Source organism: Colobus angolensis, unplaced genomic scaffold (genome assembly GCF_000951035.1).
Source record: "Colobus angolensis palliatus isolate OR3802 unplaced genomic scaffold, Cang.pa_1.0 Scaffold102, whole genome shotgun sequence".
NCBI lineage: Eukaryota > Metazoa > Chordata > Mammalia > Primates > Cercopithecidae > Colobus > Colobus angolensis.
The window spans coordinates 9,196,842-9,218,099 of NW_012111142.1; the positions used below are offsets into that span (position 1 = coordinate 9,196,842).

General features: G+C 41.7%; 1 protein-coding gene across 2 annotated transcripts in view; it reads left to right on the forward strand.

The window, feature by feature from the left end:
- Positions 1-21,258, forward strand: part of PPAP2B (phosphatidic acid phosphatase type 2B) — a 152,422-nt gene that overhangs the window by 67,648 nt on the left and 63,516 nt on the right. The window lies entirely within an intron of this gene.

Sequence of the window (21,258 nt, forward strand, 5' to 3'; positions counted from 1 at the left end):
GCCCCCGCAGCCTTCCTGGGGAGCCTTCGGCCGCCCGGGCCCGAAGCCCCCGCCCTCCCCGATCCCACCGACTTCCTGGCCTGTACTTGAGTGTTTCTGGGCGTGCTTAAGCGTTCGTGGGCAACTGTTAAACCAACTCCATAAAAGTCTCCAGGTTGGAAGCCCGGGCGGAATCCCGCGGAAGGTGTGGGTTAGTCCTTTTAGCGTAGGGGAAGTTGGTTGAGCCGTGCTCTAGGGCCAGCGTATAGCTAGCTGGTCGCCCTCCATCCGAGTGAAATGGATCGCCCAGAGAGCCGGGCTCCTGCCTGGAGCCGAGCTGCCTTACCGCGGCTGTATGTAAACATCCAACCCTTCCGCCTTTGCTGCCCAGGCTCGCCAGACTGGCTAGCCGGCCTTTTCACTTGCTTCCCTCCTGGAGGTGCTCTCCCTGGACGGTGCTGGGCACAGCTTCGGCAATAACTTGAGTGCCTACTGTGTGCCAGGTGGTAGGCGGCTTCACGGGCATCAGTTTTAGCTCGCCCACTCCCTAACTTGGTGCAGCAGGGATGATGAGCCCCATTTCCCTGATGGGCACGTTGAGGCACTGGGAAAGCCAGCTGCGATCTTGTTTGGGGACCACAAATTTAATTGCACTCCCAGAAAGTTGAGGCGATGATCCATTTCTGTTTTCCAAGGTCGTTGGGAGCCACAGCTGGAAGAGCGGTGGGAGTTAAAGGAATTGGAGTGGGAGAGTGAGGAGGATTTATGAACTCGATAGGGGAGGGAGAAAGCGCTTCACACGAATGAACAGGACTTCCAAGGTTGAAGTCAGCCTAGGATTTTTTTTTTTTTTTTTTAAAGCGAATCATGGTGTAATGGAAAGCGCACAGTACTTGTCATCAGAACACTGCCGCTCTTGCCACTTGCTGGGTGTGCCACCTAACTGCCTCCTGGGCCTCAGTTTCCTCAGCAGTTGAATGAGTGGGTTGAAGTAGATGCTCTCCGAGGCCCCTTCCTGCATTAAGAACTCGGATCTGGTCCAGGAGCTGTTCTGCCAACTCTGCTAAGAAACATCTGTGTTCCCAATTCAGTTCCCTTAAATAGAACTCCTGCACGGAGACTTAAGTCCCCTTTGAAATGGATTTGTCCATGCAGATTTTGCAGACCAGAGACTTCTTAGGCTGGAGTTACACCTCCCTGGTGTTCATGACTCTTTCTGTAGCACTGTCCTTATTGTGCAGTGTCCTCTTGATGGTCCATAGTAAAGAAAGATAGGATTCTTAGAGTTTAAAAATAAGAACAGTCCCCTTCAGATAAGGAGAGACAGCTGAAGGTATAATTGTGCTCTGTGGAAGAGTGGAAGGGAAGAAGGGTCACTGTAGTTCAGGTGGCACATCCCATATCCACATCTCTCAATATTAATTCAACATTAAGATGCTATGTAAAGGAATTGTCACTGGGGGGCCTACCTTCCTGAAGGCAGCTGGCTTATTATCATGCACAGTGGGACAGATTACTACTTAAAGTCTTGTAATCAAGCTGTTGAATTTTTAAAAGACCCTCCCTGGTCCTAGGGGAGTACAAGGAAGCACTAAACACATGGAAGCTGTTTGCTGTAAACTTGACTGGAACTCCCTGTGTTTATTCAGTGTGTTTTGTTGGTGGCAGGGAAAGCTCTTTCTAGACTGCCTGTGCAGGATACTCTCCTACCTCCTACTTTGTGATTAAGAAAGCAGAGCTAGAACATGCTTGACAGCCTTTGTACAATTTCCTTTCCACCCTTGTGATTTCAGAAGGCAGTCCCAAGAGATGGTGTCTTATGAAAGGGAAAAGTAAAGAGATGTAAAGGAATTTGCAAAAAGACACACCCATCAGCTATAGTTTAGCCGGGGATGTAAAAACCCAAGCTACTCTGTTGTACATTGAAGGTGTAAAAAAGGTGTGTGTGCGTGCATACATGTGTGGGCACACGCATGTTTCAGTTCTTCATTTGCCCCACCTATCTCCCATCCCCCAAAGCTAATATTCTAACCTGTTTATTATATTTATTCACTGTTGGTCCTATGTTTGAACAAAATGATTTTGTTTATCTCCAAAAAGCAATAAGCTGTCAGGACCACGTATTTTATTATAGAGGCACATAGATAGCTACTTGTTTTAAGGGGTGCTTTGCCTTAAAACCATGGCAACATTTTCAAAGTGACTTATTGATCAATGTCTCCCCTGAGCACAGGCCAATTACAATATCGCTAATTAAATGTCTCTTAAACACCTTTAATAGGAAAAATTCTTTGTAAGAGAAATATTATTTAGGTGAGATATTTATGCAGGAGAACTCTATTTGGCTTCCAAAAAAAAAAATTAATAGTACAACATGTGATTTTAATATTCCACACATCACCGTCGTAAAAAAAATTGTTTCCACTTTTTGCCTAAGACCGTCAGTATTATTTAATTTTTATATAGTTTATTGATCATATGGTCTGGATTACAGGGCACTAATATATTAAGAAGAGAGACAGTTTTCTGTTTCTTCTCCCCCAGGAATATATACCAAGCTTTATCTAGTATCTGGAAAAAATAAAAGATGATGTGCTATGTCAGTGTTATGTAAGTGGAAATATGCAAGTAGTTTAACTTGTTTCACATACCTTTTTAGAACGTTAAATTCTTGGTGAAAAGACAGAAGTCCACTCTCTTTGGAAAGCCAAGACACTCTGGTGTCAAATAACAGCAGTGGGAGTTTACCCTTCATTGGACAGCTATCTTTGCAGATTAATTGCTTTTAAATACAGTTATGAATCTTTGCGTGATAGGTTTTTCTGAAATTGATTTTGTTTTCCTTTTAATTAAGTAATGTTTATCACCTCCTGGTTTTTGTACATTGATTGTGGTGGATGAGGTTACAGGAGAGCGACAAACAATTCCCAGGTAAGAAGGGAGGAACAATTATTGTCTTTCTAAGCTCTGTTAGTCTCTTTTTTATATAAATTCATATGTGCACTCTTTAATGCAACCCCTATGAATAGATTATCTCCGTTTTATAAGCCAGAAACCATGTCTCAGAAAAGGGAAGGATAGATTAACGTGAAGTCAATTTGAATTGATCCCCAATTCTCAGTTTAGCGTCAGTGGAGTCCTTTCCCCACCTGAAGAATCTTGAAATTGAGGTTCTCATCAGAAAATTCTGAAGCTCAGTTTGCAGAAAGTTCTGCCTCTCCAGATTTCCCAGTTACCCATTTGCACCAAAGCAGAAAAATAAAGTTGGTCCCAGTCTTCTGGTCAGTGAAACAGAATTTGGGTGGTCAGCAACCATGCTATTTAATTTGGTCGCTCCACCACGTTTTTGGATGTTTTTTGATTTCCAACTAAAAGGTTGAGCTAAAATTCTAGAACTGGTTCTATATATGGGATACATAGAGTCAAAATTTATTATTATTTACTTTTAACAGTGAGAGAGGGGCAGCATGGTATCGTGAAAAGAGACACTTAGAGTTAGAAGCTTCAGGTTTCAGGTTGGCCAGTTGCTTTGTGTGGATGAGTTGGTTTTCTGTGTGTCTCAGTTTTTTTACATCTGCAAAATGATTGTGTGGTTTTATGTCTAATGTTGCCATTAAACATGTAGTGACCGATTTCTAGTAGAAGCTTGACATTAGAGACTTGACATATGCTGAATGTCTACCTTACGCATCTACTCTGCTGAGCTCTTCATTATATATTAGCTCTGTGAATCATCACAAACTAGAGACAGGCATTATAGTCTTGTACTGCCACTGCACTGTACAGCTTTGGAGAAATTCATTAAAAATTTCTGAGTCTCAGTTTCTTTACCATTGCAAAAAAGGGAAGGAACTAGACCAACTTGCAGTGTCCTTCTAGCTCTAACAATTTTATAAGCCTAGGCTGGTAGAGATTGTGATGTAGAAACCTACTCACTGCCTCTCGTGGACCATTTGTCATTCATTGAATTGTTACATATGTATGACCAAATAATTGATGTTGAAAATTAGCTTAAGTTGGTGTTAATTCTGGAGGGGAGGTAAGCACTGCTTTTACTAAGGTTAAGGCAATACGATGAGAAACTGACAAGATTTTTCCTTGGCCAGATATGTTCTTTCACCTACTTCCTGAAATTTACATATTTTCATTAATCAACTGGTAAACTGCCTAGCCAACCATCCTACATAGATGAAAATAAAGAAAAGAGCCTCAGTTGGGTACAGTGGCTTACTCCTGTAATCCCAGCACTTTGGGAGGCAGAGGCAGGAGGATTACTTGAGCTAAGGAGTTTGAGATCAGCTTGGGCAATATAGTGAGACCTTGTCTCTACAAAAAAATCAAAAATTAACCGGGCATGGTGGTGCAAGCCTGCAGCTGTAGCCTCCCTTCTTGGGAGGCTGAGGCAGGAGGATACCTGGAGACTAGGAGTTGGAGGCTGCAGTGAGCCATGCTTGTGTCACTGCACTCCAGCCTAGGATGATTTAGTAGGTAAGCCCTGTTGACTTTTCTAGTATGGTTAAAAACTTTTTCTTCACTGTCCAAAATGGTTAGGGTGGTTTTTTTTGTTTGTTTGTTTGTCTCTTTGTTTTTTTGAGATAGAGTCTTGCTCTGTCACCCAGGCTGGAGTGCAATGGCGCGATCTTGGCTCACTGCAGCCTCTGCCTCCCGGGTTCAAGCGATTCTCCTGCCTCAGCCTCCTGAGTAGCTGGGACTACAGGCGCGAGACACCATGCCTGGCTAATTTTTTGTATTTTTGGTAGAGACAGGGTTTCACCGTGTTAGCCAGGATGGTCTTGATCTCCTGACTTTGTGATCTGCTCGCCTCGGCCTCCCAGAGTGCTGGGATTACAGGTGTGAGCCAACGTGCCGGCCTCTTTTCTGCTTTTAACCCTTTTGATTGCCTGTCAATTTTAGATTCTTCCTTTACCCTTTCCTGTGCAGTTGTTTGGGCTAGGAAGCCCAGTTGGTCATAGCGTGATGCTAATGAGATCATAATCAAGGGCTTCTTCCCTGTGTAGGCAGTTATATTTATGGAGAAACCGTGTCCTTTGTGTTAGTTCAATCCAGTACACATTATTTGAGGAGTAATACTTTATTTTGGGGTTGCCTATTACACCAGTATTTCATAAACTCACCTAACATGAGGCCTATCTGGTATGAAATACAGATTCTTAGACTCTTCTCCAGGATATTCAAATTCAGCTGGCTTTGAGCCAGGACCTGGGATTCTGTATTTTATAAACACTGCTGGTGATTCTTATCAGGCGAATTTTAGAATCACTATGTTGTTTAACAGCTGATATCTTAAGGGCAATTTAATTATGTAGTGGGCTTTTTGTCCCTGTACTGAATGTTCTGGCATTTTCTGCATTGTTAGTTTGTCTATACTTTTTTGTTGGTTTGTTTGTGACCAGTGCACTTGTCTTTTTCAGAAAAGATAATCAAGCTTGCTAGAATTCTTTCAAACAGAAAATTACCTCTGGGGGCAGACCTGAAGGTGTGTCCCGTGACTTTCAGTGCGAAGACTTGTTGTTGTTTCTAAAGCCAAGAGGCTAAAATCTTTATGTATTTTCTGGTTGTAAACCAAACTCTATGTAGTTGAAGTTGCCAGCCGTGTGACCCCTTTGGATAAATGAGGTGTTAATTTTAAATATTTTCTTTTGAGATATTGAAGTTTGTGCATGAGTGCAAGGTGAAGCAGGAATAAATTAGATTCCTAAATAAAGCCTTTAGAAGATAAAATAAGCTTAGCAAAGTAGTGTAGAAACAATACAAGCTTTGGATTTCCCCAAATCTGAGTTTGAATCCTGACATAAAGCTAACAGCCACCTTTTGCCAACGTGTAATTTGGGCAAAAATTATTTAACCTCCTCCAGGCTTTAGTTTCCTCATCTGTAAAATAAGCAAACCTGGTAATACCTGTTTGTTGTGAAACTCAGGTGAGATAATGAATCTACAAGCATTCTGAAAAGTTCAAAATCACATTATCATTATCAGGTAGGAATTAAGTTGCTATTGTTCTTCATAGAGTCGAATTTTCATTTTCTTCCCAGTTTTCTTACTCCTCAATGGTTCTATAAAATCCTCTTTTATATCTTGTCAGCAAAGTTGCCTGAACTATATTAAGGAAAAAGATTCTGAGAAGAATCCCAAGAAAATACCAAGCAGAGTGGACACAAATGTTTTCCATTAGCTAAAGGAAAGCAGTGGCAGGTTTCCTGACCCTTTCTGGAAAAGTCAAAGTGCAGAAACCTCAATAAGCTTTGGTGGTTGCATTCTTCTCCTTTGAAAGGGAGAAGGCCATATTATCTTGAGAGAAAGACAGATAGGCCTTAGGAAGGGTGGGAGACAATTTAGACACATGGTCTGTTTTAGGGTCAACTCTTACTTGTGTCATTCAACAGACCAGAGGAAAACCTAACTAAAAAGAACAGCAAGGCCAGGCGTAGTGGCTCACGCCTGTAATCCTAGCACTTTGGGAGGCTGAGGCGGGTGGATCACCTGAGGTCAGGATTTCAAGACTAGCCTGGTCAACGTGGTGAAACCCCATCTCTATTAAAAATACAAAAATTAGCTGGGCATGGTGGCGTGTGCCTGTAATCCCAGCTACTCCAGAGGCTGAGGCAGGAACCAATTGGCAGAGGCTGCAGTGAGCCGAGATCATGCCACTGCACACCAGCCTGAGTGCTAGAGGAAGACTCTCTCTCAAAAAAGAAAAAAAAGAAAAAAAAAAAAGAACAGCAATGATTGGAAATGATCCAAATGCTGGTCATCTAGGGGACCCTCTGTATTTGCTGAGGAAGGAAGGCACTGAACTAGGCTCCCATATTTATTATATAGGCCAATCATATGATATAGAGACTAGATCCCTTTTATAGATGAGGGAACTGTAGCTCAGAGATGTTAAGTAACTTGCACAAGGGTACCCAGCTAGAAAGCAGGCACCAACTTTTCCAGCTCTTGTCAGTTTACCTTGCTGCCCCACTTTTCAATGCAATTAATGCAATCAAGGCAGTCTTTTTCATTTCTTTCCATTTCATTTATTTCAGAGTCTTAAGGATATTATTGGGCCATGGAGTAGACAGAGTAATATGTAAATAATTGCAAAGCAGCTTAAAGTGTGATGAATAAGCTTCTCTGTAGACATAATAAAGAGAATAACCATTGGAGCAATTCCTCATCGCCTAGATTCATGGAACCTTTAGAATTTGGAGGTACCTTGGAGATTTCATTAACAACAATACCAAGGTCATTTTTTAACGTCAGTTAGAAAAATAGGCCTTTCTGAGCTGGGGAAGGGAGAGAGGTGTGAGGGGAATAGCACAGGCTTTGGAGTCAGATTGGAGTTTGCTCACTATTATTAGCCACAGAAGCTTAAGCAAGTTTACTTGATCTCTGTGAGGCCTCATAAATCCTCATTTATGAAATGAGATTCTGTGTGCACTCTGACGTGGCGGGGACATGTCTAGTACAGTGCCTGGCACGCAGAGACACTCAAGAGGTAGTTGCTGCTGTTATTATTGTCACCACGTCCTGGTCAGTGCCCTTGGTTCACAAACGGGAACTGGAGGTCTTGGTTGGTTAGTTAATTGTCCAGTGATAGTGAAAGAGCAGGACCTAGAACCAAGGTCTTGCCTTTCTACCATTCTGCTTTTCGGATGTGTTCTTGTTGGTGTGAAATTTGATATTATTCACGAGGTAGAGTTCTCCGGAGATCTCTCTCTCTCGCCTGCGTCAGTAGAAAAAAGAACAAGACAAACAGGTTTAACTTTTAATCCATATCAGTGGCTGTTGGCTGAGTGAAGCCAAAGACACATGGGGCAAATGTGAAGGACTAGGCAGTGTTTTGATATAGTACTTTTCTTCAAACTGGTATTTTTTCGGGAAAGTGCTTATTACCAAGATCACTGCTGAATGATTTGAGCTGGAACAGTGCCACCTTTTTCAAATGATGTATCTCAGGGGGGAAAAAAGAGAATCCATGTTTTCGAAGTTTTTGCTTTTTATTCTATTTATTTATTTATGTATTTTTGCTTTTTAAAAGGCTCTCAACAAACTCTCCTTATTCTCATGTGACTGAGGATGAAACAGTCTCAGATTAAACAGGCTTCTCATGGTCATGCGTTAATTGTCAGTGCCAATGTTCAAAAGAAGGCTAGGTCAGGTTCTTGAACATCCTTGTGAAACTATTCTTCCCTTAAGTCTGGGTTACATTATAAATTATGATCTGCATTTAAATTCCCAAATTTAAAACAAACCAAACAAAACAACGTACATCAGACTCTTTTGGAAACCTTTGAAAGCAACTTGATTTCTTGTGTGCTTTGAAAGTATATATTGCAATCAGGGTATTGGTGGTAAGTGTGTTTTTGAGGTTTGTCACAAATTAACAAAATTATATGCCTAAAGAGTTTTGCAGAGAAATGCAAATCACTGTAAGCGCCTTGTCATGATAAGTAGTGTGCTTTGCTTCCTGTTTATGTATCCCTAAAACACATAATACATATGATTACATTGACACGAAGGAAGCCATTCTCATTGATGGTTTCTTTATATCTAGCCCCCAAATTAGTTTGTGGTATCAATCAGTATAATTTCTAGAGAGCCTATTAAGCCTGTGTTTGTACCTGTCTTTCAGGTATAAGCCTTGTCTTCTGCAGATGATTCTTGAGCACCTACTATGTGCCAGGCCCCCGGGTTTCCGTGGCCTTAAGGAATTCCCAGGCTGGTGAAAGGGAAACAGGCTTTCGCCAAATGACAAACACTATGTAAGTGATGACTTTGGAGCCTTAGGGGAGGGCCTACTCTAGCAGCACAGTGAAGAGTGATGAAGCTTGCCTGAGGGTGTGGAGCTGGGTCTTGCAAGATAAATAATAGCTCACAAGCCAGGAAGAGGGAGAAGGTATTGCAGCAGAGTGAAGCACAGGTGCTGAGACTTGGAAGCAGGGACCTATTTGGGAAGGGTGAGTAGCTGGAGGCTGGAATGTCAACACTGTGTGTTTGCATTGTGCCAGGGAAGAAAGGAGGACATTGGAGATGAGGCTGGAGAGATAGGTTAGAGCTAGATTATGAAAGGGGACTCGGTATGGCAGGCAGCTAAGGAATTTGAGCTTTATTTTGGTGAACCAGGAGAGCAAATGGAGTTTTCTTTTTTCTTTTTCTTTTGGAAGATTTCACAGAGAAACCTACCACCTAGGAGTGAAATTGCTGGGTCCTATGGTAATTCCACATTTACCTTTTTGAGGAACTGCCAAACTGTTTTTCATAGTGGCTGCACCATTTTAGAAATATCTAAAGGTGGCTGGGCGCAGTGGCTCACACCTGTAATCCCAGCACTTTGGGAGGACCAGGCAGGCAAATCACAAGGTCAGGAGTTTGAGACCAGCCTGGCCAACATAGTGAAACCCCATCTCTAATAAAAACATACAAAAAACTAGCTGGGCGAGGTGGCGGGCGCCTGTATTCCCGGCTAATCAGGGGGCTGAGGCAGGAGAATCACTTGAACCTGGGAGGTAGAAGGTGCAGTGAGCCGAGAGAGCCATTGCACTCCAGCCCGGGTGACAGTGCGAGACTACATCTCAAAAAAAAAAAAAAAAAAAAAAACTAAAGGCTAGTTACAATATGTAAGAAAAATACAAGAGTTTTGTAAAAGACTTTTGGAATGAACATATTCATGAAAAGATTGGAGGAGGGAATTAATCTAATCTTATTCGGGTTTGGGAGAGATGACTGGATTTGAGAGTAGGCAAATGGGAGGCAGAGGCGCAAAAGACCAGTGGGGTAGCAAGTGCAAGCTGAACTGAGGGTACTGTGGCGGGAGCAGAGAGGGCTGGATAAGAAAGACATGACAGGTATTTCCTGAACTCCAGGTTGGGAGCCTCTGAACTATGGTGAGGCTACTCCTTCCAGAAACACTTTAAACGCAGGATTTATAGGAGATTTACAAAATCCATTAGTAAATGCTTCTTTATGTGCATAGCCTTATTATGAAGGCGAGGCTATGAGTTATATTCTTTTGTTGTTGTTCTGGACTTCCTAATTTCTCAAATGCCCCTTAAAATAAGTGGGCTACAAATCCTCTTGGCTTAGAGAAAGGGTTTTTCATGGGTTGCGATGGTATTTTTTTCAAAGAGCTTTATTGAGATATTCACATACTATGCAATTCATTTATTTAAAGCACACGATTCATTGGTTTTTAATATCTTCATGGTTAGGTAACCACCACCACAACCAATTTTAGAACATTTCATCACTGCAAAAAGAAACGGTACCCACTTCCAATCTCTCCCATTTTTCCTCCGCCTTCCCACATCTTGCGGCAACCACGAATCAAATTTCTTTCTCCATAGATGTGCTTGTTCTGAATATGTCGTATAAGTATAATCATATGTGGTCTTTTGTGACTGGCTTCTTCTGCTTGACATACTGTTTTTAAGGTTCATTCATACTGCAACATGTATCCTTCATTTCTTTTTATTGTCAAATAATATGCCGTTATATAGACATACCACATTTCATTTTTACCTTCACCACTTGATGAACATTTGGGTGATTTCCACTTTTTGGCCATTATGAATAGTGCTGCTATGAATATCCATATAAATTCTTTCAGTTCTCTTGGGACTACATACTTAGGAGTGGAATTCCTGGATCATATAGTAAGTCTATGTTTACCTTTTTGAGGAACTGCCAAACTGTTTTCCGTAGTGGCTGCACCGTTTTAGAAATACTTTAAGATTGGGCCTGGCGCGGTGGCTCACACCTGTAATCCCAGCACTTTGGGAGGCCAAGGCGGGCAGATCACGAGGTCAGGAGGTCGAGACCATCCTGGCTAACACGATGAAATCCCATCTCTACTAAAAATACAAGAAATTAGCTGGGCGTGGTGGTGGGCGCCTGTTGTCCCAGCTACTTGGGAGGCTCAGCCAGGAGAATGGCGAGAACCTAGGAAGCGGAGCTTGCAGTGAGCCGAGATCCTGCCACTGCGCTGCACTCCAGCCTGGGCAACAGAGCCAGACTTCGTCTCGAAAAAAAAAAAAAGAAAAGAAAAGAAATACCGTAAGATTTATGCAAATATGTAAGGGAAACAATGCCAGAATTTTCCGGAAGATTTGGAATTAACATATTCATAAAACCACTAAAGCGTCACTTTGTTTTTAGAGGGATTTTTCACAAAGAAACACGTTTTGAATCAGTTTAGTGGTGCCGCTGGGTTTAAGATGAATGAGCAGAAAACAATAAGCTGACTGGGAAATCAATGCTGGGTGGTCAGCTAGACCCGCTCACCCACTGAGTAGCACTTCCACAAAACAAGCTGTAATGTACAGACTCTTGTCTCAGCAGAAAAAAGAATGGATCTTCAGAATACCTTGGAAACAGTTAAACATGCAAATAGTAAAACCTATATATCCCTAGGATCTGCTTTACAGTATTTTAAAGGCATGAAACAGAAACCCATCTATTCAGTTCCTGATTAGGCTGATTTTTCACCCTTTTCTCCCCTCTGGATATATGGCTGTGTATCTATAGTTGTCGTCTTAGGGATTAAAATTACCACGTATCTTTTAGACTCAGGTGCTGGATACCAAGAAATATTAAAGAGTATAAGACATAAATACAAATCCTGAGTAATGAGTTGAGCTATAAATACACTAAAAAATCAAGTTGTAAGCGTGTGAAAATTAAACCTCAAGTATTACAAAAAGGTGAGGAAAAAGGATCCACATTTATTGTTAGGTGCTTCACATGCTATCTCATTTTAACCTTTTTAATAACAGAATAAGGGAAATGTCTAAAACCTGGTGTTGCAGCTCAGACAGGGTAAATGATTTGTCCAACTTCTTACAGCTGATATGTATTGGGGCTGGAATTTGGACTCAAGCTTGACTAAATAATGACCAGTGCTGACATTTATTGAGTGCTAGCTAGGTACCTCTCACCAGGTTAGGCAGCGTGTGTACATACTCTTATTTGATCCTCCCAATGAGCCTATCAAGTACTTGTTACTATTGTCTCCATTTTACAGAATTGAGGTAAGAGAGGTTAAAAATAACTTACCAAAGGTGGTGCAGTGAGTGAGTTTGAGAGGTGGGGTCAGACATCTGCCTGGTGAGATCATTCTTAACTACTAGGCTCTACTGCCTATATTCTCCACGTATTTCTGAATCCCATGCTTTTCTCCACCTCTCCATGCTGGCTTTCGCATTGGCAACCCCTGAAGCATCATCCAAAATGAGTTGGACTGGTGGTTCTCTGGACCTGTGGAGGTCTTTTAGGTCAATCATGGGACATCCTCTGCTATTTTCAGTACTTTAGAAATATCTAGGCATACTGAACTTTCACCAGTAATTAACTTGTCAAGCCTAACTCATCAGCCTCTGCCTAGACTGGTCAAAGTATTAGCATGCTGTGTTTGTGATGTGAATGACAGCTGTCAGTTCACTCTGGTCTTGTTTATTTCTGCTAATCGTAAGATGAGACTGATACTTTTTGTGCTTTGATTAGCAAAAAATAAATAAATGATGTGGAATATAGTTTACTTGGTAAGGACAGATGTCATCTAGATGTGTCATAGAGGGGCAAGAATTAACTGTGAGGGATTTTTATTGGTGAAAAGGCTAGACACCCTAGAATGGACTATTAGCTCTGAATTTTGAGGTGAGGAATACCACTGGGTCCTGGATCCTATAGAAGGCTTTCTAAAGAAAGGAGGGACTTTAGGCCAGGCGCAGTGGCTCACGCCTGTAATCCTAGCACTTTGGGAAGCTGAGGCAGGCGGATCACCTGAGGTCAGCAGTTCGAGACCAACCTGGCCAACATGGCAAAACCCTGTCTCTAATAAAAATTCAAAAATTAGCCGGGTGCGATGGCGGGTGCCTGTAATCCCAGCTACTCAGGAGGCTGAGGCAGGAGAATCGATTGAGCCTGGGAGGCAGAGGTTGCAGTGAGCAGAGACGGTGCCACTGCAGTCCAGTCTGGGCAACAGACTCTGTATATCATTAAAAAAAGAAAAGAAAAGAAAAAAGGAGGGACTTTAGGCCTTTTGTCATTCACATCAGGCAGTGGTAGTGGGTCACTCTGTTTGTGACCCTTTTTGTACCTTGGGCTGGAGCTACTGTTCTTGTGGTTTGGTGTAACCTTTGAGTCACGTTCAAAGATTTTGAGCTTCTCTGGTTAGTGGCTGCGGATGCAGCTCCTTCATTAAATGCAGTACATGGAACTTCTACCAGTAGCCTCTTCCCCACAAATGACCCACATTGTTGTAAAGTTAGCAACCACTGACAGGAAGTGGCAGAATGCGTCTCAGCCACACAGCAGATTTCATTAGACACTCTCCCAAAGTAGCTGTTTGGGTCAATTTGGCCTCTGTCGGTTTCTAGAGAATGGCCTAATCCATTATTTCTCATTGTTTCATTTGTCTTGCTGTCATCTTAGCCTTAATGGATGTTTTGATTAGAAGCACAGTGTCTTCCTTGGAAGCAAGTGCGCATATGATCAGAGAGAGGAACTTCTAGCAAGCTGAGATTTTAAAAATATATCCAAAGTTGTTACCAACTTACTGGAGAATCTTTTGTTTAGTGGGTTTGTCATTTAAATCTGTCTGGAGAGTGGCAGCTCCAATGACACTGCAGGAGGGATGGTGGGCTCCACTCACCTTTGTGACTGATTGCTTTGAAAGATCAGCTCTATAGATGTTATATGAAAGCAGAATTCCTAGGGAGTGGCTGGGAAATTAAAATATGCTTCCTGAATTGAAGCATTCAAAATACAGGGCTTTCAATCCGAGGGGAATGATAAGCTGTCTTGATTTTAGGTTTAATTTTCCTAACGCTATTAATGGAATTGAAGGACCTTTACTTATGATTTTGCCATAAATTTGTTGTTTGCAGTTGTGCTTGCCCTAGCTGTGAAATCCGAGGATTTATTATTAATTAATAATCCCTTTTACTGAACAATTCTACCAAATGATAACGTTTGCATCTGAGCGTTTGAATTTATATATTCTTCCTTACCTCCATTAATTTTTCTCATTGTAGAACTCCGGTTACCTAGCCCCTCAAAGCAAACAGACATCAGTGCCACCACATGCAAAATGTCATTGTTCACATGTCAGTTGGAAAAAAGCTGGGAAACGAACATTTTTGAGCACTGACACTATAGTCAGACACATCCATGAATCTCGTCAAATCCTACAAGCCTGAAGGGCAGGTATTCCTCTAACTGATTTCATAGTTGAGACAGTCGTTTTGCAGAGAGATTGAGGGGCTTGCTCAGGATCTTGGGACTAGAAAACGGTGGAGCTTGTGGGCTATGAACCAACCAACACCTATGCTCTTTCCTCCAAGAATTAAGGTTGCAATTTGAATTTTCACTATTAGTTTCAATAATGAGCATATGAAGAAAGCAAGCATGTCAGAAAATTTAAAAATGAAATTATCACGCCTTGTAAAGTGTTCGGATTTGACTTGAAGTTTAAAGTCTTTTGTCAATTTCAGTATTTCCTGTTTCTTTGTAAATCCCTAGAGCGTAGAAGTGAACTCCAAACCTTTACACTGGAAGGGAGAGGCATGAACTTTACTGAATACTTAATATGTGGCAGGCAGTGAGCTAGGGGCTTTTCATATATTATTAACTCACTTGGATTTCACAACAACACTATGAAGGAGGAGGTTGAAGTTCATTCCGTTTTTCTCAGAACTTGGTCAGCAATGTCTGCAGCAATCCTCATTGATGGGTTAGTGACACACTGTTAATAATTCAGCTCATCAGTAGCAGAGGTCATTTACTAACATTTCAGGGAAAATGCTCTGCTAGAATCTGCTTTCAGCTGGTCACTTGGGCCATGAATCCACTTTTACTGAAAATATATCAGAGAGAATCTCAGTTCCAGTTCTGTAGAGCCTTAGAAGAAAAGGTCAGGAGCCATGGTAGGAGAATACTTGGCCAGTTTTCTTCAGAAATGGAATATCTTTTCTGCAGAGAGAGAGCAATATCAGATTGTATTGTTAATTCTTCTTCTTATCAGTCTTCTCCAAAGGAGTTAAAAAGCCAGGGAAATGAAACATTTTGAGTGAAGGAGCCTGCACTTTGGAAAACGCTCCCTGTATTTCCCAGGCTATTGTGGGGCCCTATTCAGTTGGGATTTGAATGGTGGTGTGATTAGCATGAAAGCAAGTATATAAAGTAGGTCTTTTCTCCCTTTCCTAAAAGAAGTTTTGTGGCATTTCTTTTTCTGACAGAGTTGGCATGAAGCTTTGACAAACACAGACCCATGGAAAAGTTAAATAGGACTTAGAGTAGATCCATTTTGTACAGATCCTTCACACTTAGAATGCAGAGCAGGAAAGCAGCTGGCAAGAGGCCCCTCAAACCATAGGAATCATAGCAAGGGCTCTTCCTCCACTGTGGACCTAGGATGAATGGGAAACACCCACAAGACCAATGGGAAAGTATATTCTGGACTGTTGATCATTTTCTCTATTACCTGAAAATGACAGATAAGCACATGCCTGTGAGTCCACTGCCTATCTTATCTCTCTCCCAGTATTTGTGGAGATAAATACAAAGTGCTGAGGGAAAGTCTAAGAAATATAAGAAGTGGAACCTGCCCTAAGGAAGCAGGTGACAAGGTGAGAAGATGGACACACAGATGGAAAAAACACGGCCGGGTGTAGTGAGCTGATAATTAAATGAAATTTTAAAAATATAGTCTAAGAGATAGCTTGATGCCGATCTTGCCTCCAGTCTCAGCTTTGCTGTATTAGTTGAGTGACCTTGGGCAAATGTTTCCTACCTTACGAATGATAAAATGAGGATGATGATTTGTTCCCTGCCTACCTCACAGAGCTGCTGAAACCAAATGGTATGGTATCCCACAGGTACAGAAAAATATTTTGCAACTGCAAACTCATGTTTGTACAATGAATATATATATTTTTTTGTTTCTGATTTTACTCTCTCTTCTCCATTCTTCCCATTTTGACTCCATTTTAGGCACATGCCGTCGTTTACCCAGATCTGAAAAAAATGTCTTTACAGATTTTATTTCTAGGGCGATAGTCTCTCCTCCCCCATGTATTCTTTATGCAGTGAGTCTACAGGGTCATTTGTTACAACTACAATCCCGATCACATAGGCCTGTCTCTTCAGAACAGGACTTTCTGACCCCTTGTTGACTACAGAATCCATTTCTCAGCATATTTAAGACCCTTCAGAATCTAACCCCAACCAAACCTTTCGATTTCTTGCTTCTCATACCCTCTGCCCTACTCTCTCCTGACCCCTTCACACTCTTTTCCTGGACATCTGCACTCCGGGGCTATTCCACATCCTTTTCTACCATGCCACTCTTTCTCTTTGCTTGGTATGTGCTACTTAATAACTTTTTTTTTTTTTGAGACGGAGTCTTGCTCTGTCGCCTAAGCTGGAGTACAGTGGTGCAATCTTGGCTCACTGCAACCTCCGCCTCCCAGGTTCAAGTGATTCTCCTGCCTCAGCCTCCTGAGTAGCTGGGATTACAGGCGTGTCACCATGCCTGGCTAATTTTTGTATTTTTAGTAGGGGCAGGGTTTCATCGTGTTGCCCAGGCTGGTCTTGAACTCCTGACCTCAGGTGATCCACCCGCTTCGGCCTCCCAGAGTGCTGGGATTACAGGCATGAGCCACCATGCTCGGCCAAGAAAGAAGCTACTTACCTCTTGATAGTCATTTCGAACCCTGCCTGCCTCCCCTCTGAAACCTTTTCTAAATAGATTTTGAACTCCTTGTACATAATAGATGCTGAAAAATTTTTATTGAGAAAAAGTATATAAAGATATTTTAGAAAATATAAACAAGAAGTAAAAAGAAAAATAAAAATTTTGTTGCCTATAATACCACAGTCCTGAGGTTGCCACTGGTGCAGTTTATCTTTTCTATAAATAGCTGAATTATTATTAAGTATAATTGTAAAGCTAAACTCTGGGTGCTTAAGGCCTGCTTCCTGTAAGTCAGTATGATGAAATGGAAAAACCCTTTACTTGCTAGAGTTTGCAACAGTCAATAATAAAGTATTAACTAACCTGAGAGAATTGGGAATATGTACTAACTTAAGAACAGCTAAGTATTTATATTCAATTTTGCATTCATGTAGTATTTTGAACTTGGTTAACAAACAAAATTTGTGCTAACCCTGATAGCGTCTATTAAAAAAAAAAACCTACCCTAAAAGCTAGGGCTGTATTTAGAAGGCATTACTTTTTTCATCTTCCTCTTGTGCCTTAAAGAGGGCTCTGGGCCAGGCGCAGTGGCTCATGCCTGTAATCCCAACACTTTGGAAGCCGAGGCGGGTGGATCACGAGGTCAGGAGATCGAGACCATCCTGGCTAACATGGTGAAACCTTGTCTCTACCAAAAATACAAAAAGAAAAAATTAGCTGGGCATGGTGGCAGGCGCCTTAATCCCAGCTACTCAGGAAGCTGAGGCGGGAGAATGGCGTGAACCCAGGAGGCAGAGGTTGCAGTCAGCCGAGATCGTGCCACTGAACTCCAGCCTGGGCAACAGAGCAAGACTCCGTCTCAAAAAAATCAAAAACAAAAACAAGCCAAAAAAAAAACCACAAAAAACAGAGGACTCTGAATGAGTAGAGGAAACCCGCATGAAGGGAAAACATAGGCAAGCTGGGAGACAAGAAATCTGAGTTTACGTCTTAACTTTGTTACTAACTGCTGTGGTCTGAATGTCTGTGTTCCTCCAAAATTCATATCCTGAAACCTAATCACCAAGGTGATGGAAAGTGGGGGCTTTAAGAGGTAATTAGGTCATGAGGGCAGAGCGCTCATGAATGGGATTAGTGCCCTTATAAAACAGGCCTGAGGGAGCTTTTTAGCCCCTCTGCCCTTCCATCACGTGAGAACACAGCTAGAAGGTACCATCTTTGAAATAGAAAGCAAGCCCTCACCAGACACTACTGGCACATACTTTCAGTGATGGTGAGTTTATTCCATGGAGGCAGTTCTAATTGTTCTAAAGGTTATGTTGATATAAAATCAAACTTCCCACAATTTTAACCCAACATCAGCTATGTTTGCTACCGTTTTGGTAATTAGTAGCATTAATAATAATATCTATCAATTTTATAATTAAAAGCACCTGAATAAATGATGGTGATGAGTCATTTCAACAAATATGCATTGAGCACCTTTAATGCACCAGGTACTGTGCTGGGTGTTGAGGTCTAATGATGAATGGGGAGAGGTTTCAGTCCTTCAATCTTCTGGAGTAGATGTTGGGCAGGTGCAGTTCTAGAAATACAATGTATACTCTATATAGAGGTAGCCGAGTTGAAGGGATTATTAACCCTATGTTTGAGGGGCTCTGGGGAAAACCTTCTGAAAGTGGTAACATCACAGTTGTTTGGACAGACAAATTAGTAGAATGCTTTTAGGCACCATTGTCAAGGAAGGGACTGAAGAATTCCCTTTAGCAGAATGGTTTCTTTGCCTCAGCTCTGCCCAGTACTAGTGACCATCCTTTAGAATAATCTTAGAATACAGGAGATGGAGGGGCTAAGCATCAAAAGTTCTCCCTTCCTCATCCCCATTTTCCAGATGGGAAACCTAGGCTAAGACAAATTAAGCATCTTGGAAAATGGGTAAAATATAGAAAACTCTTATCTTGTGCAGGCTCAAGTTCAAATCTAGTAAATACTGTAGTTTAAAGCATTCCTTTACACAATAGATTTGGTTATTTTGCAAGTCAGATATTAGCCCCATGTGTCAATAATCTACAAAGTCATTTGTATCTTGACATAAAATTCCAAAGCACAGTAATATATTCTTAGTGTGGAAAAAAAAAAAAAAAATTCAAGACTGGGTGTGGTGGCTCACACCTGTAATCCCAGCATTTTGGGAGGCCGAGGTGGGAGGATCACTTGAGCTCAGGAGTTCAAGACCGTATGATTATGTTAATAGGGAATAGCCCCTTGCGTAATTACTGTTCCTCCAAATTCCACTCCCCAGAGGCATCTACTGTTAACAGGTTTTGGTTCTGCCATCCTTATTTTGAATGCACATGTATTCTCATTGACATCCACCTTTATCCATATTAGTCTCCTTGCTTCCTGGAAACAACACACAGAAATCTGTATTCCGGCCTTTGTTCCTGCTCTTTCCTCTGCTAACGCACCCTCTCCTTCTCTGCCTATACGAAGAGTATCCATTCTTTAAGCTGGGTTCTGCTCATCCTACGCCTCACTACTCCAGCCTGAGGTAATTTCATCTCCTAATCTCAAGCCATTCCAGCTCTGATACTAGTTAGTGAAACAAGTCAGTTGCACTCTGTTGTTTTAAATTTTCTTCCCTGAATAATGAGGCAGTTGAATTAAATGGTCTTTCAGAACTGCAGAGGGCATCAAGTATAAAAGACTCTAGGACAGTGCCTGATAGTTGGAGGTCTTGACTGTGTTGAATTAACCCTGTCACAAGGTGCAAATAGGAGGAAAGGCGAAGAGATTCACCACCACGAGTTACCACAATTTTAACCCAGAATCAAAGTTTTGAAGTTTAGGAGTCAGTGGAATACAGTGGGAAGAGGATATGTCTTAGGGTCAGACAGTTCTGGTAGCTTATAACCTGGGTCACGTGTTATAGTAAACTTCAGTTTCCTCATCTATAAAATGGAGACAATAATTTCTACTTTACAGGTGTCCAGAGGGAAAAAAATACCTCAGAGACGGTGGGCTTTTTGACACTAATGTACCCTGACCCTTAAGTGTTTAGAAACTGTTATCTGTCATAAATAATTGGCAAGCTTTGGAACAAATAAATGCATAAGAGAGTACTACCTGGATGTATAAAATGTGTAAGTACAAAGTATGGATTAGACATAGTTTATCCGATCTTTGAAAAGTTACCTTGGAGTCCTGCCAGAGAATCATATGGCAACTGCACAGATGGAGCTACCTTTCCATTTGTGTTTACTAAAGAATGTGTTTTCCAATTGGGAAGGAAGATGCTGGAAATTTGTCTTTAATGCATTCCAGTGTTGAGAAACGAAACCTACCTGAGAGATTGAGCAGAGCTTATTAACCAATATCATTTCAAGTTGATTAAAACTATCATCTTAATTAAATACCAGAGAACAAGAAGTTCTCAGTCTTCTGGTAGCAATGAAAGACCAAAGAGTCAATTTGAAGTTGTTTTTGCAACTCTTAAAATAATACTCCCTCTCCTCCCTCCTGTGAAAAGAGTTTCTTAGCTATAGACATGCCTTCACATTGAGGTTTCTGAAAGCTGTTAAGGACCACAAACCTGCTAGCAAAGCCTGCTGCTGCCAAGGCATCAGAGTTCTCAAAAGCAAGGGGGTTCAAGCTCAGGATACGCTGATTTGGAAAGAGAGCCCAAACAAAGGGCCTTTTGAGGCAGGAAACTGGGCTTTGGCTGCAGCACAGAGCAATATGGGGTTGGAAAAGCGCCCCGGGGACTTGCAGAGAAGAAGGACTATGAGATCGATGGAGGAAGTATAAGGTTTCTCCATACAGTGAGGATTTAGATTTCAAAACCCTCGAAAGTTGGTTTCAGAAGCTATCTTTCCTCTGTCAGCTTCACCAGCATGTCTATAAAACGTGGACTTGACAACGTTATATGTCTTTGAGCAGAAAAGGGAAATGATCCATGGAGGTACATACACATTACATTCTAGTAAAGATGTCTGACCTGAAAGCCAGTGGTTTTCTTACAAGACCCAAAGCAACTACTTTCGTTAGTGCATTCATTCACCCACTTAATTATACATGTATTAATTGGCTACTATATGCCAGATTGATATAGCTATGAAGTTAAAAGATACGATTCTACCAATTCTGATTCAGCTCAAAGAACTCAAAATCTAGTTGATCAAATCTGGAGGACTGAAATAAAGGAGACAGTCTTTCTTTCTCTTGCTTTCTTTTCCTTTCCTTTCCTTTTTCTTTTGAGAAGGAGTCTCACTTTGTCACCAGGCTGGAGTGCAGTGGTGCGACCTTGGCTCACTGCAACCTCTGCCTCCCGGGTTCAAGCGATTCTCCTGCCTCAGCCTCCCGAGTAGCTGGGATTACAGTTGCCTACCACCACGCCCAGCTAATTTTTGTATTTTTAGTAGAGATGGAGTTTCACCATGTTGGCCAGGATGGTCTTGATCTCTTGACCACGTGATCCACCTGCCTCAGCCTCCCAAAGTGTTGGGATTACAGGTATGAGCCACTGCGCCCAGCCTCTTTCTTCTCTTCCCCTCCCTCCCTCCCTTCCTTCCTCTCTCTCTCTC